This window comes from Puma concolor, chromosome C2, assembly GCF_028749965.1.
Source record: "Puma concolor isolate L17-30 chromosome C2, mPumCon1.1.hap2, whole genome shotgun sequence".
Classification (NCBI taxonomy): domain Eukaryota; kingdom Metazoa; phylum Chordata; class Mammalia; order Carnivora; family Felidae; genus Puma; species Puma concolor.
This window is the reverse complement of record NC_141675.1, coordinates 46,060,546-46,075,293: the sequence shown is the minus strand read 5'-3', so window position 1 is coordinate 46,075,293 and position 14,748 is coordinate 46,060,546. Positions and strand designations below refer to the sequence as shown.

Sequence of the window (14,748 nt, the reverse complement as noted above, 5' to 3'; positions counted from 1 at the left end):
GAAACAAAGTCAGCTTTTAAGGACAGCTGACAACAAGCTGGATGGAAACTGACTGGAAACAATAATAGACATATTTGGGGATTACGTTAATCCCACTCTATTTGTAGTACGAATACACAAGGGATATTTATATATAACCATTCTTAGTCCTGAAAAGACAGAGTCCAGCCTGGAAACAATGTTGGAGAAAGGAAATGTAAATGTGTCTGTGAGAATGTGGGTGGTAGTAGCCATCATCTCGAGGGTATGTGAAGAGTTCTGAGAAAAAGATTTATCAGGATGAAGCCATACAGTACTCTTTGGGTTCCAAAAAGGAAATGGGAAGGGGCTGCAGGAACACAGAATTATACAGCATAAATCAAACAGTACAGAAGAAAACATTTTTTTAATCTTTTTGTTTCTTTTTTTTTTTTGATAGCAAGAATCCTGAAAGCAGGGAACATGACCTCTACCTACTTATTATTTTATTATTATTAATATGATCATTAATATTTGTATTGAGTCTGGTATCTAGTGGTGCTGAATATAACAAACATCTAATTTTAAAAATACATAATGATATGATCAATAGTTTGTCAGGATAAAACACTTTTGCAAACCTTAATAATACACTTATTTCCAATTCCTAGAGAGAAATACCTGTACAAGATCATTTTCACATTTAAGCATATCCACAAAATGCCCGGGATACACCTCAAGGAAATACAAAATGGTGGCAGGGCCAATCTGCACTCCTGCGTTGAAATAGGCTGAGTCATCCACAAATGTGCCCATATTTCCCGTAACTCCACATTCTGGGATGGCTGGGGCCAGTTTCCAAAACCTAGGTGACACAGCGAGGTGCACAGAAAAAGGAAGACTCCACTCTTAAGACTTTTCTGCTAACAGGGAGTAACAGCAGACAGTATAAGAACAGATTTACATCATTCATTTGCACCCAGTGGAGAAAAAAAACTATGAGAGAAGTGATCGGAAATATAAAACTATAAAAATAAAAATATAAAATATAAAAGGCCTCAGGAGAAGTCAGACAACATTGTTTTCATTGCATAAGCCTCCTTTTGATACCCTTCCTTCCTCCTTGGGTTTCACCTCCTCTTTGGCTGCTCTAGTCTTTCTCTCTCACTATGTCTATGAATGCTCACCTCATTACCACCACCCTCCTGGTACTCTGATCATCAAAATTTCTGCTCTCAGGGCAGACATCTGCATGGGTGTCCAAAGCCAGAGCAACAACTTATAAGGGGACCCCAGCAGCTGGAGTGAGCTGAACAGAAAAACAGGTCTACAGGTAGGGCATCTGCCCAGAAGATGAAAGTTCCTCCAAGTGTTATATGATCAGAGGCTCCAAAACAGGAAGGCAGGGATGCTCACACTTGGCCACATTTCAGATTTACCAGAAGACATTTGAAAATATAGATTCCTCAACCAAAACCACAAGGATTCTGATTTGGTTTATTTGATGCAGTGTCTTGGAATTTGCATTTTTAAAGCTCACCAGGTGATGTTGATGGCCAGTCAGATATAGAAACAAACAATGACTTCAAAAGAGTCACAACTAGGGAGCCTGGGTGGCTCAGTCAGTTAAGCATCCACTTCAGCTCAGGACATGATCTTGCAGTTTGTGAGTTCAAGCCCCACATCAGGCTCTGTGCTGAGAGACAGTGCAGAGCCTGGAGCCTGCTTCAGATTCTCCATCTCTCTCTCTCTCTCTCTCTCTCTCTCTCTCTCTCTCTCTCTCTCTCTGACCCTCCCCCAATTGCACTCGCCTCTCTCTCTCTCTCTCTCAAAAATAATAAACATTAAAACAAAACAACAACAAAAAAAGATCAGAACTGCTAGGTAAGCAGAGGGCAAATGGGACAGTCCAGAGGCCGGGGGCAGGAAGAGGTAGCAGCTCCGGGTATTTCCTTCAACAGTCTCCCAACCATGAAAAGATGAATCACAAGACCTGGCCTTGCCGCCATCAGTTGGGTCCCATGGCCCAAAACTCTACTAAGGCAATTTGTCTTGAGACATGCAGTCTTAAGAACACAAGATGAACAGATAACTCACCAAGTTCTTCTTGGATGCTTACATGTTCATCTTCCCTCAATTCCAAGCCTTACCCTCTGCCTCTACCACTGGCCCTGGCGTCTGGAGTCTGCCATCTGCCTGCCATCACTCTCTTTGCATTCCTCATCTCACACTAAAATGCAGTGTGATTACACTCAGCAGTTTTTGATGAGAAAATACACTTTTCTTGTGTTCCCCACAAGGACAGTCCCGGTGTACTGGACTCTCAGATGCTTCATGAATTAACAAATCTGTGTTCTCTATTCATCTGCTTCTAAAAAACACTCACAGGGCTGGGGAAGGAATCCTCGACTGTGGCTCTGAAGGCCAGCTGCAAAGTCCAGTCCTGCCACCTACTAGCTTGGACAACTTAAGTTTGCTGTGGCTCTATTTTCTCACTGTAAACACAGGCATGGTTACCCCTCAAATGGCTCCCATGGGAATTGGCTGTAAAACGATCTAATACAAAGAAAGTGCTTCTGAGCTGAGTGTGAGAGTGTGCATCTGTGGTTTGATCCAGTCTTTGGCAATGAATGTTCCACTTGAGTCCCCAGCTGTCCTCTCCATGCCATCTTGCCCTGCTACCTGCCAATACAAGTATAGACAAATGCCACAAACAGGCTTCCCACAAGTCAGGTTTTTTTTAGACTTACATTAATCTGAAAAGTCTTTGATTTAGATAATAACGTGCAAAATCAGGGGAGACCTAAAAGTACAGTCAAGAGCACAAAATCCAAGAACTGCTCTGCCGGAGTCCAAATCCCAGCTGGAGGAACTGTGGAAACTTACTTAGGATTGCTGTGCCTGTTTCCTCATCTATTAAGAAAAAAGGCGGGGGAGGGGATAGGAATGGAACCCACCCAGCTCACAGAGTTGTGAGAACTCAGCAAGTTGGAACACATAAAACACATTTAGAACAGGCCATACACTCGGCACTGGCTCATCCACAGATGAGGCAACACTGGACGCTGACAAGCTCCAGCCATGGCAGCTGACCCCATGGGTGGGCCACGAGCTCCCTACTTCATCATTTCTTCATCCCTCTGGGTCTTACACACCATCTACACCTCACTTATCTAGACTACCAGCCATCACATGACCACCTATATAGGGCTATCTCCTTGGCCTTGGACTTTGCAAGACCTGGTACTGGGAGGAAAACAAGCAGGTCCAGTGAATTTAACTACATTTCCTCCCAGTCACCCTCAGTAACAGGTATGTAGTGCACTCCATGGCGATTACAAGCAGCATGAGAGAGCAAGGGGACAATTAATGGGTGCTTCTGGGACTGCGAGAATAAACAGTGCCTCCAGCTATAAATCAGGGAAGTCTTCAGAGCTGCAGCTAAGGGACTATTAGTGCCAAATCATCCATTTAATCAGCGTCATGTTTACATCCAAAGGGCTCTGTAGTGCGCCTGGTAATAATAACCAGGCTCTGAAGGCTAGTCCCTACCTCCATGTATTTACCCACCACAGCTCGTTGCAGCTGAAGCCAACGAGCCTGGAGCCTACACGCACACAGGTGTTCTTAGCCCCAGCAGTCCAGGCAGCAGCAAGCACTGCACGGGCCCCGACCGGCACAGAAGAATGGATCCCTCACGCAGACCATAGTGGGCAGTCTCCCTAAACCATGTGTGGGTCCCCTGGGGCCTCTGCTGAGAGTATGAAGGACCAATCGTTTGTGAGGCACAAAATAAGAAAAGAAACCGTGCTTCATGAGGGAAGAGACCTGGGTCTGAGTCACAACTCCATCTCCAGGGTCGGGGACACTGCTTACCACATAGTACATACGAAGTATCTAGAACAGCACCTGGTTTATCAGAGGCATATAAACAAGTGTTAACATTTATTGTGACGGCTAATCTATACGTTTTTTAAGCAAACTGAACTTTATAAGCGAAACCATGAGCCCATAATTTGGCAATAGAACAACCTGAGTGAACACACCTGGTATTCAGGCGTCTTATAAAGGACATTAGAGGTCATGGTTTTCTTTCTTTCTTATCCGGTACTGAGTCACACTTTGATAAGGGCTTTGCACCCAAACACTGAGTGCTTCTCAATCTAACTGCACACTCTAGTTCGATAGGAAAGGTACTGGAGCTCTCTTCAGGACATGACAAATTATACCAGGTAACTTGAACTAAAAATAGGAAGTGGGTCCTGCCTCTCGCCTTCCAAACAGCACAAGCCAAGCAAAACGTCAACAAGCGATGTGTTTACCTGAAGTACTACTCCTGATCTGTCAGTAATGCTCAAATATGGAAAAATTAATGTGGAGAACAAGTGACAACGGCAGCACCTCTTATTTAACACATGTGGCCACTGATGTCAAAATGCTTATTTACTCAAATGCTGATTCTGCATTTCCAGGTCACCCCAATCACCACCTATTTGTGAGCAGCTAGTTACCCTGGGCGGCTGTCGCCAAGTTCCTCCTACCAGTGTATTTCAGACAGAACCATGTCTTACCCACCACAGCTGCCACCATGGACTACCGCAAGTTGATCTGGCAAAGATTAAGAAGAAAATCTATTTAGATTGTTGCCTAGCTCTTCACTCGCCAAATGATGTGGTGATGTTGAAAAAAGTAGAAAATTTCAAGGGGGGGGGGGGGGGTGGTGGAAGCCAGGGTTACTTTGGATCACTGAAGGAAAAGAAGTAGCACAAAGGCCAGCATGACACCCACAGAGATCCAAACATCTCTCTTCTGTTTCCATTTCCTGGCAGCAGTGAGTAAATTCTGACTGACCAATTCAGCTGTGACAGGAGACCCATTATTTTGTGGTTTCTGTCAAGTTCCTGATTCTCATCTGTTCTTCAAGATGAGCGAGAACTCTGCGTGTAACAGACTTTCTCTGGAGTGTATATTGAGACATATTCTGAAATGAATGCTGTTTGACTCACAGTCCAAGGACTGCAGACAGGTAAGGAAACAGATTTTCTGTGAGATAACGTGAGCGCGTATGAGTGGTGTTATGAGAACAGAAATGATCTGTGCGCTGGGTGGCAAGAATGCCCGGTAACACTAGATGATTCCCCATTCTTAGTAAGTCGCTTTTTGTTTGAGCACTATAATTGGTTGCTATGGGATTATATTTGCTCATACTGAGTCTGGGATCCAAATCTGAAATTTTATCATTGATGACTACTGAGGATTTCCAATTTGGGTTATTCTGTGAAGAAGACACATCAAAGAGAGTGCCTAAAAGGTATTTATGCAGGACAAACATTTTTAAAGGTTGTAAACGTATATCAAAATTGCCTCTAAGAACTATACAATCTATTATTACTACACATATAAGTCAGTGTGAATGTTTGTTTGTGCTTGCATGAGTCCACAGATAACACAGTTATTACCTGTATGGACATATACTCATAAAGGTAAAAGCCTGTGTCTTTGCTGGTGTTGGCATAACGTAACCCTACTAATATCTAGTAAGATATTTATTTGCCTTTAAAGAGTTATAAGCTACAAAAACACCTATGCATAGCAAAAAAATTGAGTTAATATGCTACTTACTATGGTTTATTATTTCAAATATTTTAAACATTCTGAATTTAAATTACACAGAGGGCAATTCTACAATGTGACCATATTCAACCAATCTCATGCAATCCATCTAGTCCAGAAATTTTTTTTTAAGTTTTTATTTCTTTTCATGAAGAGAGAGAGAAAGCAGGGGAAGGGCAGGGAGAGAGGGAAACAGAATTCCAAGCAAGCTCCACGCTGTCAGCGTGGAGCCCGATGTAGGGCTGGATCCCACAAACCCGGAGATCACAACCTGAGTCAAAATCAAGAGTTCAATGCTCAACTGACTGAGCCACGTAGGTACCCCCAGAAATAATTTTTTTGGTAAAGTACACCTAATCCTATGGAGAAAATCAATCAAAAATCACACTGGTTTAAAAAAACACACACACATTGTAGTTCACATATTCTTCTTAAGAAAAACAGACTCGAAAACAATTTTAGCACTACAAAACTTAAATGTCATTGATAAGTTATAAAAAAAAAACAAGAAAACATAATATACTCACCATAAAATATCAGAATAATATACTTTCATCATTTTTGAGCCTACAAATTTTATACTCCAATAAAATCCATAAATACACAATAATCGTATGCACACACATACACAACTGGTAACATACACATAAACTAAGTTATCGCATCCATTATAGTGTGCTAAGGAAGAAATGAGGGCACAAATGAGATACTCAAAGCATGAAGACCCAATAAGGGGAAGTGGGCAGGGTGTGGGGAAAGAATTGCCATTGACTGAGATATTATAGTGTCCACCTCACACTTGAAGAAGCATGTAAAGAGCATTCACTACCCTGACGAAGACCATCCAGCTGATCTCACCATGAGCCTGAGCCCTTGAGCACATGCAAGGCACTGGTATTCCATTCATGGCAGCTCCCAAAAGCCACAGGGTTTCAATCAGCCCAAACTTACCACTGCTACACCTGCTCCCTCCCCTTCCACCACACCCTACCCAATCACCAATCAGCAGGTCCTAAAATCCTCTTGGACTGCTTTCATCCTCAACTATGCATTTGTAGGATAGTATTTTTTTAATTAATTTTTTAAATGTTTATTTCTTGAGAGAGAGCACAAGCAAGAGAAGGACAGAGAAAAAGGAGGGAACAGAGGATCTGAAGAGGACCTGAAGCAGGGAGCTGACCACATACAGCAGGGAGCTCCATGTGGGGCTCAAACTCACAAACTGATCACAAGATCATAAAATCATGGGATCACAAACATCACTACCTGAGCTGAAGTCAGTTGCTCAATCAACTGAGCTACTCAGGCACCCCTGGAGGATAGTATTTATAATTCTCTGGCTATAACAATGTTCGACCTAGTATCAGGCACACATATTAGGGGGGAAGTTATATTATAACATAAAACTATCTCTGACATCTTTCTTTAAATTTGTTTTTAATGTTTATTTATTGTTGACGAGAGAGAGAGAGAGAGAGAGAGAGAGAGAGAAACAGAGCAGGGGTGGGCAGAGAGAGAGGGACATACAGAATCAGAAGCAGGCTCCAGGCCCTGAGCTGTCAGCACAGAGCCCGATGTGGGACTTGAACTCACTAACTGCGAGATCATGACCCGAGCCAAAGTTGGACGCTCAACCAACTGAGCCACCCAGGCGCCCCTATCTTGACATCTTTAAATAGAGTACAACAGTTGGGTTGGGGGAAAGGCGGCAATAGAAATTAAAGTCTCTCCTGGGGCACCTGGGTATCTTAGTCGGTTGAGTGTCTGACTTCGGTTCAGGTCATGACCTCATGAGTTCAAATCCCACATTGGGCTCTCTGCTCTCAGCACAGAGCTGGCTTTGGGTCCTGTCTCCCTCTTTCTCTGCCCCTCTCCCACTAGCGCTCTCTCTCTCTCTCAAAAATAAAAATAAACATTTAAAAAAAATATTAAGGAAAAAAAAGTCTCTCAAAGGCAGAAGACTCAAGGTGGGGGGTGCCACATTAAAACAGCTAATGCATGGGAGGGGCGATGGGCTAAATGGGTAAGGGGCATTACGGAATCTACTCCTGAAATCATTGTTGCACTGTATGCTAACTAATTTGGATGTAAATCAAAAAAATAAAATTTAAAAAGTAAATAAATTAATTAAAACAAAACAAAAAGACTTTCCACAAGGAAAAAACAACGAATCCATACACTAAGTAGCCAGTTACTAGTAACTACCTTCTAGGAGGCCAGGCCACCAAGCTCCCTGAGTCCCATTCCCTGATGTAAAGCTGATAACATCAGTACAAAACTGCTATAGGACTCAAATAGATCATGTATGTCAAGTCTTTAACACAGTAAGACAGGAAGCATTGAGTAAATATGGGCTGACATCATTTTGTTTTCACTATCATAAAGACCTCAAGGTAAATGTATATGTAATTATATATAAGACCACTGGAAAACAGAAGAAGGGGGCATGGGAGGGAGGAAGGAAGGAGAGAGGGAGGAGAGAAGGAAGAAAAAAACAGTCAAGGTTATTTGCCACTAGATCTAAGATGCTTCTGAAGTCAAGTGTGGACAGAGGAATATTGTTGCCTTCAGAGTGAATTTAGGTGTTGAAGCTTCCTAGGCCAATGCCTTTATGGTAAGAAACCAGAAGTCACATTTATTTCATTCAGTTTCCGCATTTCCTTGAAAGTTAGCTGTCTCAACCTGCCAGCATGGTCAGTCTCTGGCATACCAATAACAGACCAGTCCAGAGATGACAGGCTGATGCCAACATGAGCTTACTCTGCACCTTCCTCATGGGTATCTGCACTTGCATAAGACTGCCTAATAGAGGATGACTGAACAATAAGGAGAGTTTCTTTCAAATGAAAATTACACCATCAGTGCAAGAGTGCCAAGCTCTTCTAGGTAGAACAGTTGTTCTTAAAGTGTCCCAAGACAAGATGCATCAACATCACCAGGGAACTTGTTAGATATGCAAATTTTTTACCCCAGAACTACTGAATTATGAAACTTTGGGAGTGAAGCTTAGCAATCTGTGTTTTAACAAGCCCTCTAGATGATTTTGCTACACAATTTTGAATTCCACTGGGTAAAATGACCATACATCCTGGGACAGGGTTGGGCTTGATTGTAAATAGTACAATTTTGTACTACCTAAGTGGACACTTCCTACTTAAGTGACCTGGTTTGGACAGTAAATTATATGATCGTCCTCACATTTCAGAGTGGATACTATAAAGGATGGGCTCTATTTACTACTTGGGATGTCAAATTAGCTTCAAGTCTGCTGCCACATTCTGGTACTAAACCCAGAAAGTCCCTGAATGTTGAAAAATGCATTGCCTCATAAAAGTCTAGGGGGCAAGGATCCTATCTTTCCCCCAAAATTATCCACTAACAAACTATATAAAATTCTCAGCTTCCTGAGTATCATACGGGATTAAGTTCCCTCCATCAGGTCTTTAAAATTCTTTTAATTAAATCTTCTGGCTCCTCCACGAGGAGTTTTCTAGGGTGCTAGTTGGTAGAAGAAAAAAGTACAAACCTAGTAGGTAATTTACTAGCCTTATTTCTATCATAATAATAACTATATTAATTCCCAGAAAAACTAAGTTTACCACAAAGCTTCCCAATCCACCTGTTCTTTTAAAGGCAAAGTTAAATGTTGGTTATATACTTTTGGATCTGATCAATTTCTGACTCCTTTGAAATGCTCTGTCTTGACACAGCCTGAATTAAATTGCTGGGTTTTTATTCAACTCTGAAGTCTTCCTTCTGTTGTTTCTGAAAAGCATCAAAGGCCTCGGATATCATGTTCTGACCCTTCATCTCTCAGATAAGAAAATAAACATACAGGGACGGTGGCTTCTACTCAATTACGTAACATCTGTTGTCGAACTCAAGATGTCAGAGAAAAACCATCAGCTATTTGGCAGCTCAGACTTGGCCCAAAGGAGACTGTGTACTTTGGTGTAGTCACTGGGACAGAAAATCTGATTCTCAATTTTTCAGGATCACACGCACTGATTTTCATATAGTCACTATACTATAGCAACAATTTACACCAAGCAGACTTGCAATATGTCAAGTTCTCCTTTACTGTGGGAAAGATACCTGGTTGGAAAGCAAGACTCACCCATTGCTTATAGGATCTTCCCAGTGAGTTCGGCACTAGGGTCAATGGTTTGGTAGATAACCTCATAGAAGGCTTCCTCTAAATAAGGAATGTTTCCATCCCGATACAGAGGGTAAATGAAATCTTCTTCCCATTCTGGACATATTTCAGTCATTCATTAATTCAGTAAAGACTCATTGCATACCATGTGCCCACCATGATTCTAGATGATGCTCAGGAGCTGCCCTACAGCAGACTCCCTGACCTCATGGAGCTTACATTTTAATGGGCACCAAGACAAGCCTTGACATCTTCAATGTTACAACAATCTTTGAACATATTGTAATGGAATAGATTATATTTTATTTATTTAATTTTATTTGTTTATATTTATTTGATGTAATAGATTATATAGATTATATTTTAATTTTCTTTATAGAGATCTGAAGGGCACCTAATCTCATCAGAAGCCAACCAATATTTATGGACTTGATCCAAATCCATGTCCTAACCCTGTTATAAGCTGATGCCCTACATATACTGATGACAAACACAGGATATGGAAAACAATACAAATTTCAGTTAAATATTGTAGGAATTGGCCTTAACATTTAATATTCTCTTTTTCCTGGCCCTGAAACTGCCTACCTATGTTTCTGCATAAGGATCTCACTGTCTCTTCCCCTACTATAAATATCTCTGCACGCACCATTTTTACAGAAGTGAAAAACGGGAAGAGAAAGGGTATACTGAAATTAAAAGAAAATCTAGGGGCACCTGGGTGGCCCAGTCAGTTAAGTGTCAGACTCTTGGTTTCAGCTCAGGTCATGATCTCATTGTTCATGAAGTCGAGCCCTGCATTCTACCCTTCCACAGCTCATGCATGCACTCTTTCTCTCTCTCTCAAAATAAACAAATAAACTTAGGGGGAAAAACAAAGAAAAGAAAACCTAAAATTGAAAGTTAGCTGTCTTGTTATCACTGAATCTATGAAGAGTCATACAGCAGCAGCCCTTATTACTAGTGCCATGGAGACAGGTAGTTTGTTAACAAAAAAAGGGAACAAAGTCAGAATCAGTGTTAGAAAAGGAGATCTCCTTTAAATATACATTACTTTAAATTAAAATACTTAATGTACCCCTACTGCCTAATCTTTTGGGGTTGTGGCCAGACTATTTTGTCTGGGGATGGGTCTGCTAATCTTCCTTCAAAAACCAGAACTGTAGCATACTGCCAGTCATGTCCAGTTTCTTACTTTATTTCAAATACTATGAGAATTTTTAAATTCTTGAGAAGCCATGGGAGTAAAATAACAAAATAAAAAACCGAGACCTAGACCTAGACTCTTAAGCCTTCGAAAGAACGGAGTGTGTCTTAGCCTTACAAGGAAATAGCACAGTGAAGTTTCCCCACAAATGTTCAGTGGATTGACGGCAGTAAGGAGGATCTGAACAAAGTAACTGTTCCATAGAAACAACATTCTGCCTCACTAGTTTTTATCTAAATCCATTCCTACCCTACCTAAGAAAAGGTACACACTATGCTTTCACTAAAAGACGACTTTCACTAAATCCTAAGTCCTCAAGTCTACAAAGCCAAGGTATATAGCATAACAGTAAAGAGCAAAGATCATGCATTCTGGAATCAGACTATGTGGTTTCAAATCCTGACACCACACCACTTACTCTGATATCACCTTGATAAAGTTATTCATTCAGTGATTCTATGAGTTTCCTCACTGATCATGGAAATTAAATGAATATGCATAAAGTATCCAAAGAATGACTGGCATGACATAAGAGTACAATCAATGTTTACTGATGTCATCACCATCACCTTATTTCTCAGTAACACAGTACAGTAGTTTGATGACCACAAGAACAGTGGAAGCCAAAGAGAGATACTTGAAATTCTAGCTTGTCAAAACCTCTGTCTGCTCAGTTTATGCATCTGTAAAAACAGAAAAATGCCTACCTAAAAATAACTATTGTAACAGTTATCATAATGTCTGGTATATAGGTGACAATCAAAAAGGATAGCCATTAACACTCATATATATAGATGTAGCAAAGCTACGTTCCACCAGATGTCCTCTCCTGCACATCTATCAAACCTCCATCCAAAGTATCTTAACCAGCATTTTATTGTGGATTCAGCCTTTCACTTGGAGCATTGGAAGAAAAACTACCTTCCCTCAATAAATAATTTTGAGAAGATACCCACTGAACATATAGGCTACAATCTAGGAAAAATTATGTGCTACACTGTGCAGTTATAATAGGAGCTCAGAAAAAGGAAAGAACACTGTATGCTGAAGCATCCAGTGGACTGAAGAAACAAAATTAGGCCGAATCTTGAAAAAGGAAAATGACATACCAACAGAGGAGTGGGAAACGATACACTGAGTAGAGAAACAAATTCAATTAATATTTTTACTGACCTCTAAAAGCATGTCTTCCTTTATCCTTGTCTTAATCCCTTGACCTGAGATCTTGATCCTATTTGGAATTATTTTCCCTTCAATGGCCAATCTCTGACATTTCTCAATTTCCATCTTCAAAACACAACATAAACGATTTCTTGCCCAGAAAGCCTTTCCTGTTTGACCTGCCTTTTTCTGAGAGCTCGTGTGATGCATATTCCCCACCTTCTTTCCAACATCCTACACCATTTACACATAGTTTACAATACGCTTTCAACATCCTTACTGCTCTACAGGGCCAGTTTTACACCATCGATTTTTTCCCCACTTAATTTAGGTTGGAGTGTAAACTACATACAATAAAATAGAAAGATTTGAAATGTAAGTTCAATGAATTTTGACCCCAAGAAAACACCACCCCAATTATTATACTTGAAAGCTCCCTTATACTTCTTTCCACTCCTACGTGTCCACTTACCTGATTTGTCACTAGAACTTAGTTCTACCTGTAGTAGAATTTCATTGAAACATAATCACACAGTACATACACCTTTTGTGTTGAATTCTTTTGCTCAATTTAACATTTTGAGATTTATTGTTGGGATCACACTGTTGGCATCTATCATTCCTCTTGATTACTAAGTGGTATTCTGTAAGTATACCACAATTTCTTTACTCGTTTTAATCTGCTGATGAACATTTGAGTCATTCCTAATTTTTGTTTGTTATGAATAGGGTTGCTATGAATACTCTAGTAAAGGGCTTTTTATGGATATATGCTTTCATTTCTCTTAGGTGAATAGCCAAGGAATTAAATTACTAGCTCATTAGCTGTATGTTTAACTTGATTAAAAGTTACCAAACTGCTTTCCAAAGTAGATTTTCTACTTTATACTCCAACTAAAAATTGTTCTATTTCCTTGTGTACACAGTTAGTATTGTCAATATTGGTGTTTTGGGTTTTTTTTGGGGGGGGGGGGTTGTTTTAATTTTTTTGGTTTTGTTTTGCCATTTTAACGGGTGTGAAGTATCTCACCATTATAATTTGCATTTCCCTATTAACTCAAGATGCTGAGCACCTTTTCATCTGTTACTTGGTCAAACATCTTCTTTAGTGAATTGTTCCTTCATGTCTTTTGGCCATTTTTTTTTTATTGAGTTACAAAAATTCTTTAAATAGCCTGAGTCATTTAATAGAAGTGTGTATTGTGTATTTTTCCTCCCAATCTGTGGCTTGCCTTTCATTTTCTTAATGGTATCAAATGAAAAATGGAAGTTTTCAATTTTAAAAAGGTACAATTAACTTTTCATTTTATGATTAGTGCGTTTTGTATCCCAATAAATTACTGCCTACCCAAGGTTGTGAACATACTCTATATTTTCTTCTAGAAGCTTTATGGTTTGTTTTACATTTAGGTATATAATCCATCTTGAATTGTTTATTTGACTCCTTATTTCATCTGGAAATAGATCTCGCAGAGAAGAAATGATCTATAAACACTGTTGCTCATTTACAAATGCCCCCATGGGTTAAGACAAAGCCTGTTGAAGAGGCCTATGCTTAGCCTACGGTATATCCTGGATGGAAAATCTACTCACAGGAATAAAGTCACAAATGTGATCCAAATGGACACATAAGTCTCCATTTGAAAGTGATGGTCTGGCCCTGCCTTATGATAAGCTTTTGACTAGGATAGGGATAATCCAAAGTTTGCATTTTTTTAATGAACAACAGTTTAACCCAGCACAAAGAAACAGAGGACAGTTTGCTCACAATAGTTTCTTCCTCTTTGAATAGGCATTAGATCAATTGCCATCTCATTAGTATAGACGAAATTCTCTTTAATGAATTAGGCTTCATCAGTCAAGTGATTCTTAGCAGCTCCATTTTAAACTGACTTCTAAAATGAGTAATAAATGATTACTCAAAAAGATTACTCTCTGGGGACATTGTTTCTATAGCCTTAAACATATGCATTATTTTATAAGATTTAGAGGACTTTTAAAAATGTTTTAGTAATATTTCTTCTAAAAAACATGTCAAGTCAAAGCATAAATAGAATTATTCCTGCTACTCAAAGATTATTACCTAAGGCATCTAATATAAAGCATTTCAAGTTATTTTCTTGAGATTTTACTAAGAAAGCACAAGATTGGGAAGAGTAAAAATACTCTTTTCCACTTATTAGGGCTTGGAGAAATTAACAAATTAACTAGGATCATAGAACATTTTCTGAGTACTTAGCAATGAAGTTGGTAAAAATACTCCATATACTAAAAAATGAAGAGACTGTTCTGAAGAGTTGTATGTTGCCAGCTGCTTCCTTGATGATGCTGAGCTAAAACGCACTCACTGTTTAGCAAGTCTTATTTCTTATTACCCAGCTGACATTTATGTTTCCTCAAGTGAGGAAATGCCACAGGAAAACTATTCACAACTAAACGAGAATTTATTTATTTGTAGCTTGCACGTCCCTCTATGTTTAATGACTACCCAAGATTCACAAGCTAATATTGCTCCGAACTATCAACAAGGGGCACCTGTGTGGTTCAGTTGGTTAAGCATCTAACTTCTGTTCAGGTCATGATCTCAGTTTGTGAGTTTGAGCCCTGCATCAGACCCTGTGCTGTCAGTGCAGAGCCTGCTTCAGATCCTCTC

General features: G+C 39.9%; 2 protein-coding genes across 3 annotated transcripts in view; one reads left to right on the top strand and one right to left on the bottom strand.

Moving 5' to 3' along the window:
• Positions 1-14,748, bottom strand: part of MED12L (mediator complex subunit 12L) — a 340,943-nt gene that overhangs the window by 151,541 nt on the left and 174,654 nt on the right. The window lies entirely within an intron of this gene.
• The window catches only part of P2RY14 (purinergic receptor P2Y14), a 64,763-nt gene that overhangs the window by 3,498 nt on the left and 46,517 nt on the right, over positions 1-14,748 (top strand). The window contains exon 2 of one of the 2 annotated variants that reach the window (XM_086674528.1): positions 4,788-4,984. The gene's annotated coding sequence lies outside the window, so the exon portion shown is untranslated. Of the gene's footprint in view, positions 1-4,663; positions 4,985-14,748 lie in introns of those variants that run through there. The other variant, XM_086674529.1, reaches the window with a different exon arrangement.